The sequence below is a fragment of the Schistocerca americana genome, chromosome 9 (assembly GCF_021461395.2).
Source record: "Schistocerca americana isolate TAMUIC-IGC-003095 chromosome 9, iqSchAmer2.1, whole genome shotgun sequence".
Classification (NCBI taxonomy): Eukaryota; Metazoa; Arthropoda; class Insecta; order Orthoptera; family Acrididae; genus Schistocerca; species Schistocerca americana.
In genome coordinates this window covers 157,846,559-157,856,242 of record NC_060127.1, presented here as the reverse complement: position 1 = coordinate 157,856,242, position 9,684 = coordinate 157,846,559, and the positions used below count along the sequence as shown (strand labels likewise).

Below are 9,684 nucleotides of genomic sequence, written 5' to 3'. Positions count from 1 at the left end.
CGGTGTGTTGCATACCTATCAGGCATTACATCTTTCCGATCACTTGTCAGTGTCTTACTGGATCACCCAAAGCGGTGAACCGTCTCGAAACTGAGTGCTAGTGGGAAGGCAGGATTCAGACTTTGACCATCTAAAGGAGCAACCACTCCACCAGAAATGCACACTCACTGAAATGAAAAGCGTTACACCTACAGTTGTAAAACTACTGTTGTCGACTATTGTAAGCAAGCATAGACTACAAGTTGCCAGAATGAAATTTCCACTCTGCAGCAGAGTGTACGCTGATATAAAACTTCCTGGCAGATTAAAACTGTGTGCCGGACCGAGACTCGAACTTGGGACCTTTGCCTTTCGCGGGCAAGTGCTCTGCCAACTGAGCTACCCAAGCACAATTCACGCCCCGTCCTCACAGCTTCACTTCTGCCAGTACCTCGGCTCCTACCTTCCAAAGGCAAAGGTCCCGAGTTCGTGTCTCGGTCCGGCACACAGTTTTAATCTGCCAGGAAGTTTCATATCAGCGCACACTCCGCTGCAGAGTGAAAATCTCATTCTGGAAACATCCCCCACGCTGTGGCTAAGCCATGTCTCCGCAATATCCTCTCTTTCAGGAGTGCTAGTTCTGCAAGGTTCGCAGGAGAGCTTCTGTAAAGTTTGGAAGGTAGGAGACGAGGTACTGGCAGAAGTGAAGCTGTGAGGACGGGGCGTGAGTCGTGCTTGGGTAGCTCAGTTGGTAGAGCATTTGCCCGCGAAAAGCAAAGGTCCCGAGTTCGAGTCTCGGTCCGGCACACAGTTTTAATCTCCCAGGAAGTTTCATAGACTACAAGTTTCTGTAGTACCTTTGGTTACTTAAGATTCTTACTGCATTACCTGTACATTAGGTGTGTTGCACAACTATCAGGCGTTATGTTTTCCTCATCACTTTGTTTGCATATGCGATCAGTGTCTTACTAGGCTCCACTAGTAACCAGAATCAGTGAACTGTCTGGAAACATCACTTTGTTTGCATATGCATCCAGTGTCTTACTAGGTTGCACTAGAAACCAGAATCTGTGAACTGTCTGGAAACTGAGTGCAGCTACATAAAAGATTGCATGATCTATGGAAAATTTTGTTCTATGTAGTTATCCCCCAGCTCGTTACTTATAAGCAAACAATATTTATAGCAAAATTGAAATATTCAACATTTAATTAAAATTTTATTCGAAAGTAAAACAGAGGAAGCCTGCCCAGCTAGCCGGCCGGTGTGGCCGAGCGGTTGTAGGCGCTTCAGTCTGGAACCGCGCGATCGCTATGGTCACAGGTTCGAATCCTGCCTCGGGCATGGATGTGTGTGATGTCCTTAGGTTTAAGTGGTTCTAAGTTCTAGGTGACTGATGACCTCATATGTTAAGTCCATAGTGTTCAGAGCCATTTTAGCTAGCCATGTGGTCTAGTGTGTTGCTGTCAGCTATTGCAGCACAAACAGTGTCTCCACATATGCGTACACCATAGTCACTCTACTACGCAAACATATGACATTTGGGGTCACACTCGTCTGGCATGAAATGTTCCCGGTGGGGGGGGGGTCTACTGGGGGCCGAACCGTCAATAACCCTGGGTTTGGTGTGGGGTGGCGGTGGCGTGTGGGTGGACTGCTTTGAACCGTTGTGGGGTTGTGAACCACTGAGGACTATGGGACGAATTCTTCCGTCGTTACAAGATACCCAGTTTATTACACAATATGCGCACGCACGCACGCACACACACACACACACACACACACACACACACACACACAAACAAACACACACACACACACACACACACACACACACACACAACAGAGGAATGTTGTAGAAAAAAATTTAAAAAGAGAAACAATACAGATTTCCAGTTTCCTATAAAAAAGATAAAATACAAAAAAAACGTGAAACAAAGAAATGGCTCTGAGCACTATGGGACTTAACATCTGTGGTCATCAGTCCCCTAGAACTTAGAACTACTTAAACCTAACTAACCTAAGGACATCACACACATCCATGCCCGAGACAGGACTCGAACCTGCGACCGTAGCGGTCACGCGGTTCCAGACTGATGCGCCTAAACCCGTACGGCCACACCGGCCGGCAAAAAAAAAAAAAAAAAAAAAACAAACATATCAGACATCTTTGAGGTGAGACCCATACGTCTCAAAGAAAAGTAGTGCCATCAGGTCAACAGATCACCTATGTTTGAGGTATAGACAGGATTTCTACAAAGCTGGGACGCTATTCCAATACCTGAGAGACTCGCCAATACTGACGATTTAAGAAGGGGAAATAGGCTGAAGGCGCGAATTGGAGTTTGTGTTAGGTAGGGCAGTAGAGTGGAATAGTCCGTGCAACTGTGTTGGCTGTACCGCTACAGTGATGTAATGGTTAACACGTCCGCCTAGTAAGGAGGAGACTCAGGTTAAAGCCCTTGACGTAGCACAAACTTTAATTAATTTCTTCAGCTTGTATCATTATCGAAGAATATCAGACATCGCTTCAATACTTTGTCGAGCTTGTACAAAACACGATTCCGTTAGTGGCAACAACAGGAAACATGTTTTCTTATCGTGATGAAGAACCTTCAATTGAGTACAAAAGAGTAATATTGATTTTTTTATGTTTGTGGATGCAAACTGTATCTGCATCAAATGTTATTGATTTGGTTTCAAAAGGTATGGAAGTTACTCGTCCATCTAATTTTTATTACTTATGAAATGCAGGTTATATTTTTTAGGGATATAAAATACACAATAGACTAACACTGAACGATGTGCAGCTCTAATTTATGTGCAAAACAAACTAACAAAAAGAAAAGTGTAGTTGTCGATTCCCACTTTCTCTCTCACACAGTCATCTAAGTTTCTTTTCGTACCAGTGCTGCCAATACTAGTCTATTGGTAATGCTACCACTTACAACGACATTTATGTATTGTACCAAAACTATCGAATCGTAATTTTGGTACAGTGCAACTCTAGTTATTGCACAAACATCGTCACCGAACGCTGGCAAACATACTTCAGTACTCCCATGGTTGTCGTATGTACTGTTTAAAATTTCACCCCAGCAATTAAAGATGGTTTTAACATAGCATCTCCAGCGTTTTTCCTTATTTTCCTGAAATAGATACACACAAGTTTATGCAACTTCGGAATATATTGACATTGGATTCTGTTAATATCGTTTCCACCAGTATTGGCTCGCTGATGAAGCAATCGGTTCTGAATATTTGTGAATGAAAACACTGTCGATTGCACAATTGTTTCATTAATAACACTAGTTCCGCCCTTGTTAGGCGTCAACAGAGTATGTAAAAATGTTGGAGGATACGTTTCATCCGTCAGTTGCCGCTGAAGAAGAAGTGTCTGGATACAACATCTCGTCGTCAGATGTCTTGTCGGATACAGGAAGGGCTTTACGTGTACTATAGCAGTCTGAACATGGTGTACATAGCACCGAGACATGCCTACTGTTGGACGTAGAATAGGAAATGAGGGGCTCCACACAGCACAGAACCATCACTCTTTCCATGAACTGGGCGATCTTCCTCTGCGAATCAGTTCTGAAAAAGGGGTTTAATTTTTAGGCCTTTTCTATGCCAGCATCCGTTCCACTACCGTAATGGTCACAGAATAGATGTCTTCAATGCGTTTACTGGTTTAACATCAAATCGAAACCTGTTCAAATGGTTCAAATAGTTCAAATCGCTCTGAGCACTATGGGACGTCATCAGTCCCCTAGAACTTAGAACTACTTAAACCTAACTAACCTACGGACATCACACACATCTATGCACGAGGCAGGATTCGAACCTGTGATCGTAGCGGTCGCGCGGTTCCAGACTGTAGCGCCTAGAACCGCTCGGCAACTACGACCGGCTCTGTCAAGTCGGTACATAAAACTTTACTTTCGAATTCTTTGAACTTCCAACGCGTAGCCCTCCTTACCCTAATTTTGGCTTCATTTAGCTTTTGTTAGTCTGTGAGTCTTTGGCTACGTTCAAATTTGCAGTGAAACGTTCTGAGACGGCTGTCGAATCACGCCCGACCTTTTCCCTCTCTCAGGACTCTGCTCGACACATAAATCTCTAAAACGTATTGTACAATACTCACTTTTGTCGATTGATGGTGAACATTATCGGTGGTGGAGATAAAACCTTTATACAGAAATCTGTTCCTTGTTGCTCTTACTAAACAGAAAGATCTTCCTACCTTTTTACTGTATTCCTAGTTACAGCCATATTCAGCGAAGCTTTAGGTCTAAAATGTTACTCTGACGAGTTGGTTCTCTGATTACCCATACAAGGTAATTTTCGGTAAAGGCACTTTGAATAATTTTCCACAATCCTCAGTACTGTTTGCTGAAACTCTGTAAGTAGGCTTTCGCAGCATAGCCATCGCCAGTCGGTGTCTTTCGTCATCTTCATTACGTTCGTCCGTTAAACAGATCTGTGACCATTCCGGCTACGCTTATTTGTGTTCATTCATTATCTATCATTTGTTACAGAGACTTCGTTTAGATTCACTTTTATGTTAGAGATTTTTGATGAAAAATAAAAATTGTTTAGCTGGGATCATTATATCTGCCCTGCCTCTCCTGTCGTCAGTTTTCTGACTGGTTTGATGTGGCTAGCCACGTATTCCCCTCCTCTGCCAACCTCTTCATCTCAGAGTAGATAGCGTCCTCAATAATTTGCTGGATGCATTCCAACTTCTGTCTTCCTCTACAGTTTTCACCCTCTGCAGCTCCCTCTAGTACGATGGAAGTTATTCCCTGATGTCTTAACAAATATGTTGTGATTCTGCCCTTCTTCCAATCAGAGTTTTCTGATGTTGTTGTGTGGTCTTCAGTCCTGAGACTGGTTTGATGCAGCTCTCCATGCTACTCTATCCTGTGCAAGCTTCTTCATCTACCAGTACCTACTGCAACCTACATCCTTCTGAATCTGCTTAGTGTATTCATCTCTTGGTCTCCCTCTACGATTTTTACCCTCCACGCTGCCCTCCAATGCTAAATTTGTGATCCCTTGATGCCTCAAAACATGTCCTACCAACCGATCCCTTCTTCTAGTCAAGTTGTGCCACAAACTTCTCTTCTCCCCAATCCTATTCAATACCTCCTCATTAGTTACGTGATCTACCCACCTTATCTTCAGCATTCTTCTGTAGCACCACATTTCGAAAGCTTCTATTCTCTTCTTGTCCAAACTGGTTATCGTCCATGTTTCACTTCCATACATGGCTACACTCCATACAAATACTTTCAGAAACGACTTCCTGACACTTAAATCTATACTCGATGTTAACAAATTTCTCTTCTTCAGAAACGATTTTCTTGCCATTGCCAGTCTACATTTTATATCCTCTCTACTTCGACCATCATCAGTTATTTTACTCCCTAAATAGCAAAACTCCTTTACTACTTTAAGTGTCTCATTTCCTAATCTAATCCCCTCAGCATCACCCGATTTAATTTGACTACATTCCATTATCCTCGTTTTGCTTTTGTTGATGTTCATCTTATATCCTCCTTTCAAGACACTGTCCATTCCGTTCAACTGCTCTTCGAAGTCCTTTGCAGTCTCTGACAGAATTACAATGTCTTCGGCGAACCTCAAAGTTTTTACTTCTTCTGCATGGATTTTAATACCTACTCCGAACTTTTCTTTTGTTTCCTTTACTGCTTGCTCAATATACAGATTGAATAACATCGGGGAGAGGTTACAACCCTGTCTCACTCCTTTCCCAACCACTGCTTCCCTTTCATGCCCCTCGACTCTTATAACTGCCACCTGGTTTCTGTACAAATTGTAAATAGCCTTCCGCTCCCTGTATTTTACCCCTGCCACCTTCAGAATTTGAAAGAGAGTATTCCAGTTAACGTTGTCAAAAGCTTTCTCTAAGTCTACAAATGCTAGAAACGTAGGTTTGCCTTTTCTTAATCTTTCTTCTAAGATAAGTCGTGAGGTTAGTATTGCCTCACGTGTTCCAACATTTCTACGGAATCCAAACTGATCTTCTCCAAGGTCCACTTCTACCAGTCTTTCCATTCGTCTGTAAAGAATTCGCGTTAGTATTTTGCAGCTGTGACTTATTAAACTGATAGTTCGGTAATTTTCACATCTGTCAACACCTGCTTTCTTTGGGATTGGAATTATTACATTCTTCTTGAAGTCTGTGGGTATTTCGCCTGTCTCATACATTTTGCTCACCAGATGGTAGAGTTTTGTCATGACTGGCTCTCCTAAGGCCGTCAGTAGTTCTAATGGAATGTCGTCTACTCCCGGGGCCTTGTTTCGACTCAGGTCTTTCAGTGCTCTGTCAAACTCTTCACGCAGTATCTTATCTCCCATTTCATCTTCATCTACATCCTCTTCCATTTCCATAATATTGTCCTCAAGTACATCGCCCTTGTATAAACCCTCTATATACTCCTTCCACCTTTCTGCCTTCCCTTCTTTGCTTAGAACTGGGTTGCCATCTGAGCTCTTGATATTCATACAAGTGGTTCTCTTCTCTCCAAAGGTCTCTTTAATTTTCCTGTAGGCAGTATCTATCTTACCCCTAGTGAGATAAGCCTCTACATCCTTACATTTGTCCTCTAGCCATCCCTGCTTAGCCATTTTGCACTTCCTGTCGATCTCATTTTTGAGACGTTTGTATTCCTTTTTGCCTGCTTCATTTACTGCATTTTTATATTTTCTCCTTTCATCAAGTAAATTCAATATTTCTTCTGTTACCCAAGGATTTCTACTAGCCCTCGTCTTTTTACCCACTTGATCCTCTGCTGCCTTCAGTACTTCATCCCTCAGAGCTACCCATTCTTCTTCTACTGTATTTCTTTCCCCCATTCCTGTCAGTTGTTCCCTAATGCTCTCCCTGAAACTCTCTACAACCTCTGGTTCTTTCAGTTTATCCAGGTCCCATCTCCTTAAATTCCCACCTTTTTGCAGTTTCTTCAGTTTCAATCTGCAGTTCATAACCAATAGATTGTGGTCAGAATCCACATCTGCCCCTGGAAATGTCTTACAATTTAAAACCTGGTTCCTAAATCTCTGTCTTACCATTATACAATCTATCTGATACCTTTTAGTATCTCCAGGATTCTTCCAGGTATACAACCTTCTTTTATGATTCTTGAACCAAGTGTTAGCTATGATTAAGTTATGCTCTGTGCAAAATTCTACAAGGCGGCTTCCTCTTTCATTTCTTCCCCCCAATCCATATTCACCTACTATGTTTCCTTCTCTCCCTTTTCCTACTGACGAATTCCAGTCACCCATGACTATTAAATTTTCGTCTCCCTTCACTACCTGAATAATTTCTTTTATCTCGTCATACATTTCGTCAATTTCTTCATCATCTGCAGAGCTAGTTGGCATATAAACGTGTACTACTGTAGTAGGCATGGGCTTTGTGTCTATCTTGGCCACAATAATGCGTTCACTATGCTGTTTGTAGTAGCTAACCCGCACTCCTATTTTTTTATTCATTATTAAACCTACTCCTGCATTACCCCTATTTGATTTTGTATTTATAACCCTGTAATCACCTGACCAAAAGTTTTGTTCCTCCTGCCACCGAACTTCACTATTTCCTACTATATTTAACTTTAACCTATCCATTTCCCTTTTTAAATTTTCTAACCTACCTGCCCGATTAAGGGATCTGAAATTCCACGCTCCGATCCGTAGAATGCCAGTTTTCTTTCTCCTGATAACGACGTCCTCTTGAGTAGTCCCCGCCCGGAGGTCCGAATGGGGGACTATTTTACCTCCGGAATATTTTACCCAAGAGGACGGCATCATCATTTAATCATACAGTAAAGCTGCATGTCCTCGGGAGAAATTACGGCTGTAGTTTCCCCTTGCTTTCAGCCGTTCGCAGTACCAGCACAGCAAGGCCGTTTTGGTTAATGTTACAAAGCCAGATCAGTCAATCATCCAGACTGTTGCCCCTGCAACTACTGAAAAGGCTGCTGCCCCTCTTCAGGAACCACATGTTTGTCTGGCCTCTCAACAGATACCCCTCCGTTGTGGTTGCACCTACGGTACGGCCATCTGTATCGCTGAGGCACGCAAGCCTCCCCACCAACGGCAAGGTCCATGGTTCATGGGGGGGAGTTTTCTGATAATGACCGAATAATCTGGTCGTAAGTGACTTGAAAGATCTTCTGCAATCAGAAGAGAATTGTGTTTAAAGGCACACTGTTTTTGAGTTGCCTTTTTCCTGTTACTGCGACGTATCCATTGGGCGTATCCGTTATTGGATACTTACTAGCAGTATTTATGGGTGAACCTCTGTGCCGGCCGGAGTGGCCGAGCGGTCCTAGGCGCTACAGTCTGGAACCGTGCGACCGCTACGGTCGCAGGTTCGAATCCTGCCTCGGGCATGGATGTGTGTGGTGTCAAATGGCTCTGAGCACTATGGGACTTAACAGCTATGGTCATCAGAACCCTAGAACTTAGAACTACTTAAACCTAACTAACCTAAGGACATCACACAACACCCAGTCATCATGAGGCAGAGAAAATCCCTGACCCCGCCGGGAATCGAACCCGATATCCGGGGCGCGGGAAGCGAGAACGCTACCACACGACCACGAGCTGCGAACTGTGTGATGTCCTTAGGTTAGTTAGGTTTAAGTAGTTCTAAGTTCTAGGGGACTGATGACCTCAAAAGTTAAATCCCATAGTGCTCAGAGCCATTTGAACCATTTTTTTGCAGCTCTGTATTTGTTAAATTTCAACAGCCATGATAGCTCAACATTGATTACAGGATAATGAGATCTTCGTTTCCATCAGCTTACTAGATGTACAAGTGTTACATTGGTGCGCCACCCTTTTTCGGAGGAATGTTTGCGTTTCCAACTCCTCACCCTTCGTTTGGGAGCAGCATTGCTGCCGTGCCCTACACGACGAGACTCGTGCCCGTCTTGCAATTTTAGCAAACACCGTGCTCAAAACTGTAGTACTGAAATATTGAATGCAGGGAGTGAATAAAGCATCTCAGATGCCAATGGAAGTAGTTCCGTAATATCCCTTCTAACGAACGTTTACTTGCATAGGCTGAAGTAACTTAAATATAATAGAACGATAATAATAATAATAATAATAATAATAAAGCCCCTGGAACAGATAAAATAGCAAATTTCTGGCTAAAGAAGTTCACCTCAACACATTCACATCTAACTAAATTATTTAACATTTACATTGCAGACCCATACACATTCCCTGATACCCTTACACATGGAATAACTTATCTGAAACCAATAGATCAAGCAGACACAGCACCCAGCTAAATATCGCCCCAAAACATGCCTACCAACAATATACAAAATATTAACTTCAGTCATTACACAGAAATTAATGACACATACAACACAGAACAAAATTATAAATGAAGAACAAAAAGGCTGTTGCAAAGGAGCATGAGGATGTAAAGAGCAAATGATAATAGATGCAGAGGTGACATATCAAGCTAAAACTAAACAAAGGTCGCTACACTACGCATACATTGATTACCAAAAAGCTTTTGATAGTGTACCCCACTCATGGTTACTACAAATATTGGAAATATATAAAGCAGATCCTAAATTGATACAGTTCCTAAACATAGTAATGAAAAACTGGAAAACCACACTTAATATCCAAACAAATTCAAATAATATCACATC

At 42.5% G+C, this 9,684-nt stretch overlaps 1 non-coding gene across 1 annotated transcript; it reads left to right on the top strand.

The window, feature by feature from the left end:
- Positions 1 to 711: 711 nt before the first annotated feature.
- Trnar-gcg lies at positions 712 to 786 on the top strand. Its single transcript has one exon. It is a non-coding gene; the product is annotated as a tRNA-Arg (tRNA).
- Positions 787 to 9,684: the final 8,898 nt, after the last annotated feature.